Below are 14065 nucleotides of genomic sequence, written 5' to 3' on the forward strand. Positions count from 1 at the left end.
AATATATATGCATTTATGCAATAGTTATAAAGTGATATACGCCAAAATATAATAAGCAAAAAGATTCTGTATCAAGTCACACGTGCCATCACTCACGTGATTGGCTTGCTGGGCACTTATGACTAGCAATCTCCCACTTGACCTAAAGCCAATCACCTATGTGTCTGATCCCCATCAGACCCCTGTGACGCTCAAAGACAATCTGAGACAATGGCTTTGTTAGTGGATTTGCAATGTTATCTTTGGATGGAACTCTTTCCATTGCTACATCTCCTCGGGTCACGATCTCTCTGATAAGGTGGAACCTCCTCAGAACATGCTTAGATTTCTGATGAGACCTAGGTTCCTTCGCTTGAGCAATTGCCCCGTTGTTGTCGCAATATAGGGAAATCGGCTCCTCACTATCCGGCACGACTCCCAAATCTGTGATGAACTTCTTCAACCAGACTCCCTCCTTTGCTGCATCCGATGCAGCAATGTACTCCGCCTCTGTGGTCGAGTCAGCAGTGGTATCTTGCTTGGAACTCTTCCAGCACACTGCTCCTCCATTCAAGGTGTACACATACCCTGAATTCGACTTGCTATCATCGACATCAGACTGAAAACTTGAGTCAGTGAAGCCTTCAACCTTAAGGCTATTACCTCCATATATTAGTAAACAATCCTTAGTGCTTCTCAAGTACTTAAGGATACACTTTACTACTTTCTAGTGCTCCAAGCCTGGATCCGCCTGATACCTGCTCGTGACACTCAAAGCATGCGCTATATCAGGCCTAGTACATAGCATGGCATACATGATAGATCCTATTGCTGAGGCATAAGGTATCATATTCATGTTTGCCCTTTCTTCTGGAGTCTTTGGGGACATACTCGTAGAAAGCGATATCCCATGTCTCATCGGTATGAGACCTCTTTTGGAATTTTCCATGCCAAACCTTTTGACAATAGTTTCTATGTACCTGGACTGGGACAAGCCAAGCATCCTTTTGGATCTATCTCTATAGATTCTAATCCCCAAGATATAAGATGCTTCTCCTAAGTCCTTCATGGAGAAGTGTCTAGATAACCAAGCCTTTATTGTGGATAGCATTCCTATGTCATTCCCAATGATGAGGATGTCATCCACATATAACACCAAAAAGCTAATAGCGCTCCCACTTACCTTTCTGTATACACAAGGCTCATCTTCGTTCTTAACGAAGTCATAAGATCTGATTGCCTCATCAAATCTTATGTTCCAACTTCGGGAAGCTTGCTTTAGTCCATAAATGGATCTAAGCAACCTACACACCTTATCTGGGCAGTTCTTGGACACGAATCCCTCAGGTTGCATCATATACACCTCCTCCTCCAGGTTCCCGTTGAGGAATGCGGTTTTCACATCCATCTGCCAGATCTCATAATCATAGTGTGCTGCAATAGCCAATAGAATTCTGATGGATTTTAGCATTGCTACGGGTGAGAAAGTTTCGTCGTAGTCAACACCTTGCCTTTGACGATACCCCTTAGCCACTAGCCTTGCTTTATAGGTCTCTACCTTTCCATCTACTCCGATCTTTTTCTTAAAGATCCACTTGCAACCGATGGGTACAATACCTTCGGGTGCATCAACTAGGTTCCAAACCTTATTGGAGTACATAGAATCCATCTCAGAATTCATGGCTTCTTTCCACTTCCCGGAGTCTATACTCATAATAGCCTCCTCGTAGGTCTGAGGATCAATATCCTCTACATCCTCTGCTCTAATATGTCCCACATATCTCTCAGGAGGATGGGATACTCTATCAGACCTGCGTAAAGTTGAAACTTGTGTATTAGATACCTGAACAGACTCGGGCTGTAGAGTGGTGCTTGAGCTTGGTTCTCCAACCTCGCTCAATTCTATCATTCTCCCACTGTCTCCGTCAAGAATGTGTTCCTTCTCAAGGAACACTGCTCTCTTAGCTACAAAGACCTTTTGGTCCTCGAGATGATAGAAGTAATACCCACAAGTTTCCTTGGGGTATCCCACAAATTTACATCGCCCTGTCCTTGATTCTAACTTATCGGGGTTGTGTCTTTTAACATGGGCAGAGCAGCCCCAAATCTTAACTACTTTAAGATCAGGCTTCTTCCCTTTCCATATCTCATATGGTGTAGACACCACCGACTTAGTTGGAACTCTGTTCAGAAGGTAAGCTGCGGTTTCTAGGGCATATCCCCAGAATGAGATGGGTAGGTCAGCGAAACTCATCATGGACCGTACCATATCTAATAATGTACGATTTCTCCTTTCAGAGACACCATTGAGCTGAGGTGTATAAGGAGGTGTCCATTGGGATAATATCCCATGGTCCTTGAGGAAGTGAGTAAACTCTGTACTTAAGTACTCACCTCCTCGATCTGATCGAAGAGTTTTGATACTCTTTCCAGTCTGGTTCTCCACCTCATTCTTATACTCTCTGAATTTCTCAAAGGCCTCGGACTTGTACTTCATTAAGTACACATATCCATACCTTGAGAAATCATCAGTAAATGTAATGAAGTATGAGTAACCTCCAATGGCATGAGTTGACATGGGTCCACATACATCACTATGTATGAGTTCCAACAACTCAGTGGCTCTCTCTCCAGTTCCACTAAATGGAGAGTTGGTCAGTTTTCCACGAATGCAAGGCTCACAAGTTGCATATGACACATAGTCGAATGGATCTAGATATCCATCATTTAGCAACTTTTGAATCCTTCTTTCATGGATGTGACCTAGCCTACAATGCCACAAGTATGCACTGTTCAACTCATCTCGTTTCCTTTTGGACACATTTATATTCATGATATGTGGAGTGGTGTCTAACATAAATAAACCATTATGCAATGTTCCTTTCGTGATGATCTTATCATCTAATAATATCGAACAACCATTGTTCTCAAAAACAAATTTATATCCACTAACTGTTAAACATGAAATGGAGATAATGTTTTTGATAATAGAAGGAACAAAATAACATGCATCTAATGCAATAAAAGCTCCACTAGGCAGATGTAGGGCGACCTCGCCAACAGCTAATACAGCAACTTTTGCTCCATTACCCATCTTGAGGTCCATCTCGCCTCTCTCTAGTCTCCTAGGCCTTGCCAGAACCTGCAACGAATTGCATATATGATAAGCACTACCGGTATCTAATACCCATGTGTTATCATAAGAGTCTGACAAATGGAGACTGATCATGAATGTACCTGAAGCTTCATCAAGCTTTTGTTTCGCCCTTTCTGCAAGGTACTCTTTGCAGTTTCTCTTCCAGTGCCCATCTTTACCACAGTGGAAGCACTGGCCTTTGTCCTTTGTTGGGTCTTTCTTAGCAACCTTTGCTTTACCTTGTTTGCCCTTGCCCTTTCCCTTCTTAAGGGACCTTTCTGCTTTCCTTTTCTTTCTGGTCTCACCAGTGTAGAGAACTGGCTTCTCTTTCTTAATAGTACTCTCTGCCTCCCTCAACATATTGAGGAGCTCTGGGAGAGTCACCTCAAGCTTGTTCATATTAAAGTTCATTATGAACTGTGAAAAGGAATCTGGTAGGGACTGAAGCACAATGTCCACACACAAGTTATCCTCTAGGACCATTCCTAGACCTGTGAGTTTCTCTATCCACTCAATCATCTTTAGGACATGGTTCTGAACCGGTGTCCCCTCAGTCATCCTAGCGCGGAAAAGGCTCTTGGATATCTCATATCGTTGAGTCCTTCCCTGTTCCTCAAACAATTTGCGGACATGTAGGAGAATGGATCTGGCATCCATCTTTTCATGTTGTCTCTGTAACTCTGGAGTCATAGAGCCCAACATATAGCACTGAGCAAGAGTGGAGTCATCAATGTACTTCACGTAGCGAGCGATCTCATCCTCGCTTGCCCCTTCTTCGGGCGTAGGCATCACTGTATCAAGGACGTACACGATTTTCTCCGCTGTGAGAACAATTCTCAAGTTACGGAGCCAATCCGTATAATTTGGACCAGTGAGGCGGTTGACATCAAGTATGCCACGTAAGGGATTCGAAAGCGACATTTTCTGAAAATAAAGATGTAGCAAAAATGAATAACATGCAGATTTTGCAAGAAATAAACTATCAAGATATGGACTTCTATCTTAATATGCTCCCACTATTTTACTAACGAGTCACGCGACACCCTCAGCACGTGAAACGGAAGTCTCCGGCAGACTTCTAGTGGGGATCAGGATCCAATCAGCGTCTTAGTGTAACCTCGAGGGACTCGACCAATCACACTAAGCCTAAAAGGTAGACAACTCTTGCCGATCACAACTCCTTGTGATTCCCGTCCTGTTCGGCCTCCGAATCACCATGGCCTCGAGGGACTCGACCAACCATGATGCTCGGTTAAGTCAACACCTTCGTTACAAGATGAGTCTGATTTGATGATATACCCTCGAGGGACTCGACCAAGCATATCATGCCCTCAGGTCACCGGTGACATCTCTATGTCGTAAGCAAGATAGCGAATCGCGATATAGGTGAGTCTCGAGGGACTCGACCAACTCAACCTACACCGGGATTCGGTTCCTACTCATAACGATGGAAGGCCACGTGGGTCAATCTAATTGCCTCACGTTTACCGACTTAATATTATCGAGAGATGTTTCTATGATTTGGTCTCCTAATATGACATGTCACACATATACATATTTAATATATATCTACATCGCATGCAAATATATATACATATCTAGTATGTGTATAAGCAATCACACCAGATGATCATGGACCACAACCTAATATGATTAGGCCCGAGCCAGTAGGCCTAATCACTCACATCAAGATCTATGTGTGCAACGGTGTATCTCCATGCCTTGTGATCGTCCATCTCGTCCTCGTCGGTTCCGTCGACATCTTGATGCATCTCCATGCATCACGATCGTCCGTCTCGTGGGTCCCGCTATGGCTTCCACGCTCCCGCTGCGCCTCCTCATGTGATTACAACTTAATCATAGGCACGCAGGCCCGACAATAAACGAGAAATATAATGGAGGTTCGCATACCTCAATAATAATAATCACAAGTACACACATCACACGGCCCATGATCATCCGTCCACTCATCATACATCACATGTATAAATAATCATCATCATGTAGGACTACTAGATAATAATAAAAATAATAATCAACTAAACCTTTTAATTAATTAATATTTTCTGAAATCAGGGATATATAGGGAATTTCTCAATTCCTAAGGGTATTTTCGTAATTTGGACAAAAGACAGAAACTGGAATTTCTCAAATTCCGAGGGGCAAAACTGTCTTTTGCGCAGAAAACCCTAATACCCTTTCCCCTTTTCGCTGCTGCCGCCGCCGCCACCCTGCCGGCGGCGGCCTGTGCGGCGGGGCGAGGGCACTGCCCTCGCCTGCAGGCGGCACGCCCGCTGGCGGCGATGCCGCTGCGGGTGGGCGCCCTCTTCGGGCGCCGCCGCCTCCGCGGGCGGTGCTGTCCCGCCAGGCGGCCGCCCCTGTGAGGGGGGTTTCGCCCGCGGGAGTAGCGGCGGCAGGCGTCGCTGCAGGTGGGCTCCCCCTTCGGGCGTCGCTGCCTCCGCAGGCGGTGCTGTCCCGCCGGGCGGCCGCCCCTGTGGGGGGGGTTTCGCCCGCGGGAGTAGCGGCGGCAGGCGTCGCGCGTCGCTGCCCTGCGGCGGCAGGCGCCGCTTCCTTTCGGCGGCAGGCGCCGCTGCCCTGCGGCGCCTCTGCCCGTGGGTTGCCAGCCCCGTCGGCAGCAAGCTTGCTGCAAGCAGACCGCCGGCCGGCTGCTGCAGGCATAGCGCCGGCGCATGCGCCGGCGCTGTGCTGCCTGGCTGCGGCTGCAGGTGGCTGCAGGCATGCAGATCGAGGGCAGCAACTGTTGCTGCCCTTCCTCGCTTTTGCGTCAACGATTTTGACGTCAATATTCTTCCTAAACACAACACACGTAGTTCAAAAACCAATCATTCGCACGAACAACCTGGCTCTGATACCACTGTTGGAAAATCATGGGGGGCGACATCATATGCGCAGCGGAAGAACAAGAAAACAAAAATCCCCGATTCCCAAAAAGATGTTCGTCGTCGTGCGAAGATTGGTGCGCAAAATCCGCAAAACACAAAACTGCGTATAGAGATTGTGTTATCTAGGGAGATCGTATATCCCTGTTTCCTTGCAGATCCTCAGGAGAGGGTGAAGGAGGTCAAGCGTCCTCCTCTCTAGCGGTGATCCACACAGCAGGGTTGCGACGACGCTCCTCAAAACTCCAGGCCTACTCTGAGGTGGAGAGGGAGAGGAGAATAGGAAGGGCAAGCAAAGACTCTAGCCTATGAGGTTGTGAATCCCTCCTATTTATAGAGATCCCGTGTCAAAACCCTAATGGGTCCTTTCCCTAGTGGGTATTGGATCTGCATCCAATAAGACAAGGGCTCCGTCGGATATCTCATATCCGAACCTCTACTCATCGCAATGCCTACCATATGTGTGTGACCCTCTAGGCCCAATATCGAGCTGGCCGTGAGTCATACCTGTTAGAACTCTTTCTAACTAAGTGAATTATTATCTCTGTAATAATTCACTTGACTCATCGACTACGGAAGTACTAGGCCACTACGCCGTAGTCCCCAGACGATACAGGGGAATCCAATCCATTGGACCTGTCTGTCCTCAGTTACCATGTACCTATAGTCCCTCATCCATCTAATATCCCAGAGACCGTATATCGAGCATGGTGCTGTCAGACCCATACGGTTTCTACTCGAGTCTCGCTCTAATCGGATTCTCCCGGAGAACTCTTTCTCTCTCAACCCGAATGACCCTGGCCAGGGATTTGTCTGAGCAAGAACACATGGGATATTCCTCTCATGATACCGAGAGTGGATGATCCTCTATCGACACTCAATAGCCCTCGTAAGGTCGACTACCACTCCCAATGACCAGCTGTACTAGATCTGGGAACAGCCAAACCTATAAGTCTAGTATCAAAGAGTGGAGCACTCATACAGGACATCCTTGGTGTCTCAAGTCTAAGAACCAGATACACCACTAGGACTACGGAATCGTTGTCTGACAATAAGGCATCATCAACCATCCAGCATTCCGTAAGCGGATCAATCAGTGAACTCATTCTCCAATGAGCACCTGTACTGTATCCCTAGTGTCCCTACACGAGCAGCTATGAGACCAGCTGCATCCATCATATGGACGGGTATACAGCACACCAGTCTATCCGGTTATCACGATGTCCCTCTCGAGTAACCTATGACCGGGATTATTTAGGATATGTGTTTAAAGGTGAATCGATCTCATTATCGTGATCTCATCACGATCCGATTCCCATTGCACAAATCCAAGGACATCACAATATATATGCATTTATGCAATAGTTATAAAGTGATATACGCCAAAATATAATAAGCAAAAAGATTCTGTATCAAGTCACACGTGCCATCACTCACGTGATTGGCTTGCTGGGCACTTATGACTAGCAATTAGTGACTCGATTAGTTCTTCAAGAGGGAAATTTCGTAGATCTTTTGCCTCTTGAATAGCGGTGACTTTAGGATCCCAACTCTTAGGAAGGGATCTTAGTATCTTATTAACAAGCTCAAAATCCGAAAAGCTCTTTCCGAGTCCTTTTAGACCGTTGACGACATCCGTGAAACGGGTAAACATGTCGCCAATGGTTTCACTCGGTTTCATCCGAAAGAGTTCGAAAGAGTGTAACAGCAAATTGATTTTTGACTCTTTTACTCTACTTGTGCCCTCATGGGTCACTTCGAGTGTGTGCCAAATATCAAATGCAGTTTCACAAGTTGAAACACGGTTAAACTCGTTTTATCGAGTGCACAAAATAAGGCATTCATAGCCTTTGCATTTAGAGCGAAAGCCTTCTTCTCCAAATCATTCCAATCGATCATTGGAAGAGAAGACTTTGAAAAACCATTCTCGACAAGATTCCATAATTCAAAATCCATAGAAATAAGAAAGATCCTCATTCGGGTTTTCCAGTAGGTGTAGTCCGTCCCATTAAACATGGGTGGACGTGTAATAGAATGGCCCTCTTGGTTTCCGGCATAAGCCATCTCTCTTGGGTTTTAATCCTTTTGAGAGTTAACCGGGCTCTGATACCAATTGTTAGGATCGAGAGCACTAAGAGGGGGGGGGTGAATTAGTGCAGCGGAAATCTTACAGCGATTAAAAACCAAAAGCTGCGTTCGTTCAATAAAAAAAAAACTATTATGATGCAAAAGCTAATTCTCAGTTTGTATCTAAGTGCAGTTTGCGTCTAAGCGCAGATTGCGTCTAAGCGCAGTTTGCGTCTAAACACAGTTTGCGTCTAAGCTCAGATTTACGTCTAAACGCTGTTTTACGTCTAGACGCAGGTTTACGTCTAAACTTTGAAACTCGTTTGTATACTCGCAGAAAGCAGTATGCAGTTGAAATCAAGACGTAAACGTGAACTGAGAACTGATGATTGTGAGAGGAAAGCCGATTTACGTCTAAATGCAGTTTTACGTCTAAATGTTGAAACTCGTTCGTAAAATTGTAGAGGACAGTTTGCAGTTATCAATAGGATCAAAATGTAAGTGTAAACTGCAAAGAAACTCTTTCGTAAAAGCACCGAAGACAGTTCTGCAGAATCAAACGTAAACGTAAACTGTAATGTACGAAAATACGAATTTACGTCTGAATGCAGATTCGGAAGAACAGCACTTAAAACTTGTTCGTGAAAGCGCAGAGAGCAGTAGTAATGGAGGAGGTTTGCAGTAATGATAAAGTGCTCAAAAATAAACACAAACCAGAGATTTAGAGTGGTTCGGTCAGCCTTGACCTACTCCACTTTTGGCTTCCTCCACCGACGAGGTTGCCGACGTCAACTAGGGGCCTTCCTTCAATGGGCGAAGGCCAAACTGCCCTTTTACAGTTTCTCTCCTTTTAACAGGCTCAGGAGACAACCTTTACAGACCTTTCTCTCCTCACTTTACAACTGAAAACTTGAAGAACAGAAGGAGGAGACTTAAAGGCTTTACAACACTTTTGAGCTCTTAGAATCACAGAAAAGATCAAGATTTCGGTGTGTGTCTGTTTCTTTTCAGTGCTGAATGGGTGGGGTATTTATAGGCCCCAACCCAATTCAAATTTCGAGCTCAAAACGATCAAATCCCGAAATTCCGGGATCAGGCGGTTGCACCTCTTGACTGGAGAGGTGGCACCGCCTGGCAGAGCTCGAAGTCTGAGCTCAGGCGGTTGCACCTCTCGACTGGAGAGGTGGCACCGCCTGGCAGAGCTCGAAGACTGAGCTCAGACGGTTGCACCTTCTCTGTCAGGGGTGGTTGCACCTTCCCTGTTAGGGGTGGTTGCACCTTCCTGCCAGAGCTCGAAGACCGAGCTCAGGCGGTGCATCTCCTGACCAGAGAAGTTTCTCTTCTCTGCCAGAGGTGATCGCCCCTTTCTGCCAGAGGTGGTTGCACCTCTCTGCCAGAGGTGGTTGCACCTCTCTGCCAGAGCTCGAAGACTGAGCTTAGGCTGTGCATCTCCTGGCCAGAGAGGTCGTACTTCTCTTCCAGAGCTCGAAGACTGAGCTCGGTGATTGCATCACCAGGCAGAGCTCGAAACTTGAGCTCAGGCGGTGCTACCGCTTGACAGAGGAGGTTGCACCGCCCAGTCTCGCTTGGAGACTGAGCCCTGGGCGGTTGCACCGCCTGGCTGGAGCGGTTGCACCTCCCAGTCTCGCTGGGAGACTTAGCCTGGGCGGTGGCACCTCCCTGCCTGGGCGGTTGCACCTCCCACAGCTTCTTGGGTTCGAATGGGTTGAACCATTCGACCCAACTTGAGTTCTTCAGGGGCCCAATTGCCCCAGGATTAAGCTAATGGGATCACCTCCCATTTCTAACTTAATCACCGTGCTAACTACGATTAAATCTAAGACAATTTCTGCAGCTTTGCTTCGGTACGTCAATTGCTTTTTCCGGCGAGTTTCCGGCGAACTTCCGTCGATCATCCGATGAACCCTCGGTGATGCTTCTGCGGACTTCCGGCAAACTCCTGGACTTTGCGACGATCCACTTGGCGAGTTCCGACGAGCTTCGCTTGGCAAGCTTCTGGACTTCTCGGATCTGTTCCCGCAGAACCTCCGACGACCGTCCGTACTTCCGTCGAACTCTCGAACTCCCAACGTGATCATGAACTTGACTCCGGCGCAACTCCTGCTGCTTGTCTATCTTTCATCGTAGTTAATCCTGCACACTTATCTCAACACATAGATTAGACAACAAATGACAATTGACTTCATCATCAAAATCCGAGATTCAACACCTACCAGTCCATAACTCAAATGGAGTTGATAGAACTGACTTACTAGGAACCCTATTCAAGATGTACATAGCTGTCCTAAGAGCTTCTCTCCACATCGACTTAGATACAAATGAATAACTCATCATGCTCCTAATCATATCCATAAGAGTATAATTTCGCCTTTTAGCAACATCGTTCTGCTGTGGCACACCTGGTAATGCATATTGAGCATAAATATCCCGTTGTTCTAGGAATCTAACAAAAGGACCAATATTCTGACTAGATCCATCATATCTATCATAAAATTCATCACCCCTATCAGATCTGACAATTTTAACTTTTCTATCTAATTATCTCTCGACCTCATTTACGTATACTTCAAGAGTATCAATGGCTTGAGACTTTTTATTTATTAGATAAACATAGTCATATCTGGACAGATCATCTATAAATGTGATGAAATACTTTTCTCCACTAAAATAAGGAATATGGAGTGGTCCATAGATATTAGTATGAATAATCTGAAGGAGTTCTTTACTTCTTGTGGAATTTTTATTTATATATTTAGTTTGCTTTCCTTTAATGCAATATATACATACATCAAAATCAATAAAATCTAAATGTTCTAAAATATTATCCTTCACTAATATTTCAATTCTTTCCTTGGAGATATGCCCGAATCGTCTATGTCATAATATAGAAGATCTTTCATTATTGAAACTACGTTTCAATCCAACACTTGATTGTAGGGTCATTAATGTCTTTACAAACTTAAGATCCAAATTAATTATGTACAAACCATCACATAATTTTCCAAAACCAACTTTTATTGATTCATAAAATATACTGAGTTTACCACTACCAAAAGAAAGACAATATCCTAACTCATTAATTTAAATAGAGAAATTAATCTAGTAGTTATAATGTGGTTGTCACTAGGTCCTATAAATAGAACCGTAGTTCATGAAGCAAGATAGAGAGAGTTTGTGTGCATTTGTATCTTGTAAGTGTTCTTATCAATCCTCCTGTTTTTTAATACTACATCAGTTTTCTTGAGTCGAAAGGTTTCTTTTTACTTGCATCGTAGTATTCTATTTTTTCCTTGCTCCTCCATCCCCAACATTTGTGGTATCATATCCTAGTTTCAATCTGAATTGGGCATTATGGCTTTTAACGGTAATTTCATGTCTCAACCCCTTATCCCCATCTTCTCGGGTAAAAGCTATGAATTTTGGAGTATCAAGATGAAGACTCTATTCAAGTCTCAAGATCTTTAGGACTTAATAGAGAATGGATATGTAGATCCAGATGACGAAATCAAGCTGAGGGAGAATAGAAATAAGGACTCAAAGGCATTATTCTTCATTCAACAAGCTGTACATGAGACGATCTTCTCAAGAATTGCAGTAGCGACAACCTCAAAGCAAGCTTGGTTGATACTTCAAAATGAATTTCAAGGCTCATCAAGGGTGATTACGGTAAAACTTCAAACCCTCCATCGTGAGTTTGAAATTTTGTTCATGAAAAGCAATGAATCGGTGCAAGATTTTCTTTCTCAAGTGACTGAAATTGTTAGTCAAATGAAATCTTATAGTGAACATCTTTCTGATCATATAATTGTTGCAAAAGTTTTGAGAAGTTTAACTCCGAAATTTGATCATGTTGTTACCGCAATTGAGGAGTCAAAAGATTTATCTACTTATTCATTTGATGAACTAATGAGTTCTTTGCAAGCACATGAAGTAAGGTTGAACAAGTCACTTGAAAAAAGTGAAGAAAAAGCATTTCAGGTTGGGGAGTCTTTTACTTCAAAAGAAGATAAAAAATCAGAAGGAAGAAGTCGTGACAAAGGAGGATTTCGTGGTAGAGGAAATGGAAGAGGAAGATGACACTTTGATGGGCATAAAGAACAAGGGTAATCAAATTATGATAAAAAAAATTACAAGAGTGGAATTCAATGTCACTACTATAAAAAGTTTGATCACATGAAGGCAGATTGCTGGAAAAGAGAAAAGCAAGCAAGCTATGTGGAGAAAAATGAAGAAAATAGTAAGTTGTTTATGACTCATTCACAAGTTCATAATATCTCAAATGATATTTGGTTTCTGGATAGTGGATGTTCTAATCATATATCAAGCATAAAATCAATATTTAGAGATATTGATGAAACTCACAAGTTGAAAGTTAAACTTGGAGATAGCAAGCAAATCCAAGTGGAAGGGAAAGGAACAATTGAGATGAAGACAAATCAAGGGAAGTAAAATACCTTGACAATGTTTTCTTTGTTCCTACTTTATCACATAACTTGTTGAGTGTTGGACAATTAGTAGATGATGGATATTCAGTAATATTTGATGATGATTCATACACTATTAGAGATAAAAAATATGGTTTGATTATAGTAAATATTTGCATGACAAAAAATAAGATGTTTCCACTTAATGTGTCAAATATTGAAAGGCATGCGCTTATCACAACTCAAAAAAATGAGTATAGTTTATGGCATTTAAGATATGGACACCTTAACATTAAAGGTTTAAGGTTGTTAAGTCAAAAAGGAATGATTTTTGGATTGCCCAAGATTAATACACTTGATGTTTCTGAATGATGTATTTATGGCAAATAAAGTAAAAAATCATTTCCTATTGGAAAAGCATTGAGAGCATCCAATTGTCTTGAGTCAATTCATGACTTATGTGGACCTATGAATACAAAATCATTTGGTGGAAGTCAATATTTTTTATTGTTTACGGATGATTATAGTCGTATGAGTTAGGTATATTTTTTGAAATTGAAATCTGAAACATTTGATAATTTTTGAAAGTTTAAGGCACTTGTGGAAAGGCAAAGTGGTAGATATATAAAGACACTTCGGACAAATAGAGGTGGTGAATTTTTATCTGATGAGTTTAATTCTTTTTGTGAAGAAAATGGTATTCACAGAGAATTAACAGTACCATATATACCGGAGCAAAATGGTGTAGCTGAACGTATGAATTGGACTATCGTTGAAATGACAAGAAGTTTGCTTAAAGGAAAAAATCTTCTAAATCAGTTTTGGGCAGAAGCAGTTGCAACAGCAGTTTATTTGTTGAATATTTTACCAACAAAGGCTGTTATGAATCGAACTCCTTTTGAGGCTTGGTATGGTATGAAACCAAGTGTTAGACATCTAAGAATTTTTTATTGTATTTCTTATGCTTTGGTGAATTCACAAAATCATCACCTTGATGAAAAATCTGAAAAATGCATCTTAATTGATTATTCCTTAGAATCGAAAGCATATCGATTATATAACCCTATTAGTGGCAAAGTTATTATTAATAGAAATGTTATGTTTGATGAAAGGGCAAGTTGGAATTGGGAGACCAATAAAGGTGAAACACAAATGCAGATTCTAGAAGAACTAGACACTCCACAGAATCAAGTGATAGATCTTGCTCCAATAAGTTCATCGTCAACCTCACCTAATAGCAGTTCAAATTCGGATTCCTTATATGAAACCCCTCCAAGAAATTTCAGATCACTAACATAAATTTATAACTCAACATTTGCTTTATTTATTTCAGATCCAACAACTTTTGAGGAAGCAATTAAAAAAGAGGAATGGAGAAAAGCAATGAAGGAAATCAAGTCAATTGAGAAAAATAAAACTTGGGAGCTAATGGTTCTACCGAAAGAAAAGAAAATGATTGTGTTAAAATAGATGTTCAAAACAAAATTTAAATGTAAATTATTTGGTTTCATTGATAGTGATTGTGCAAGAATTGAAAA

Source organism: Musa acuminata, chromosome BXJ3-9 (genome assembly GCF_036884655.1).
Source record: "Musa acuminata AAA Group cultivar baxijiao chromosome BXJ3-9, Cavendish_Baxijiao_AAA, whole genome shotgun sequence".
In the NCBI taxonomy this organism is placed as follows: Eukaryota; Viridiplantae; Streptophyta; class Magnoliopsida; order Zingiberales; family Musaceae; genus Musa; species Musa acuminata.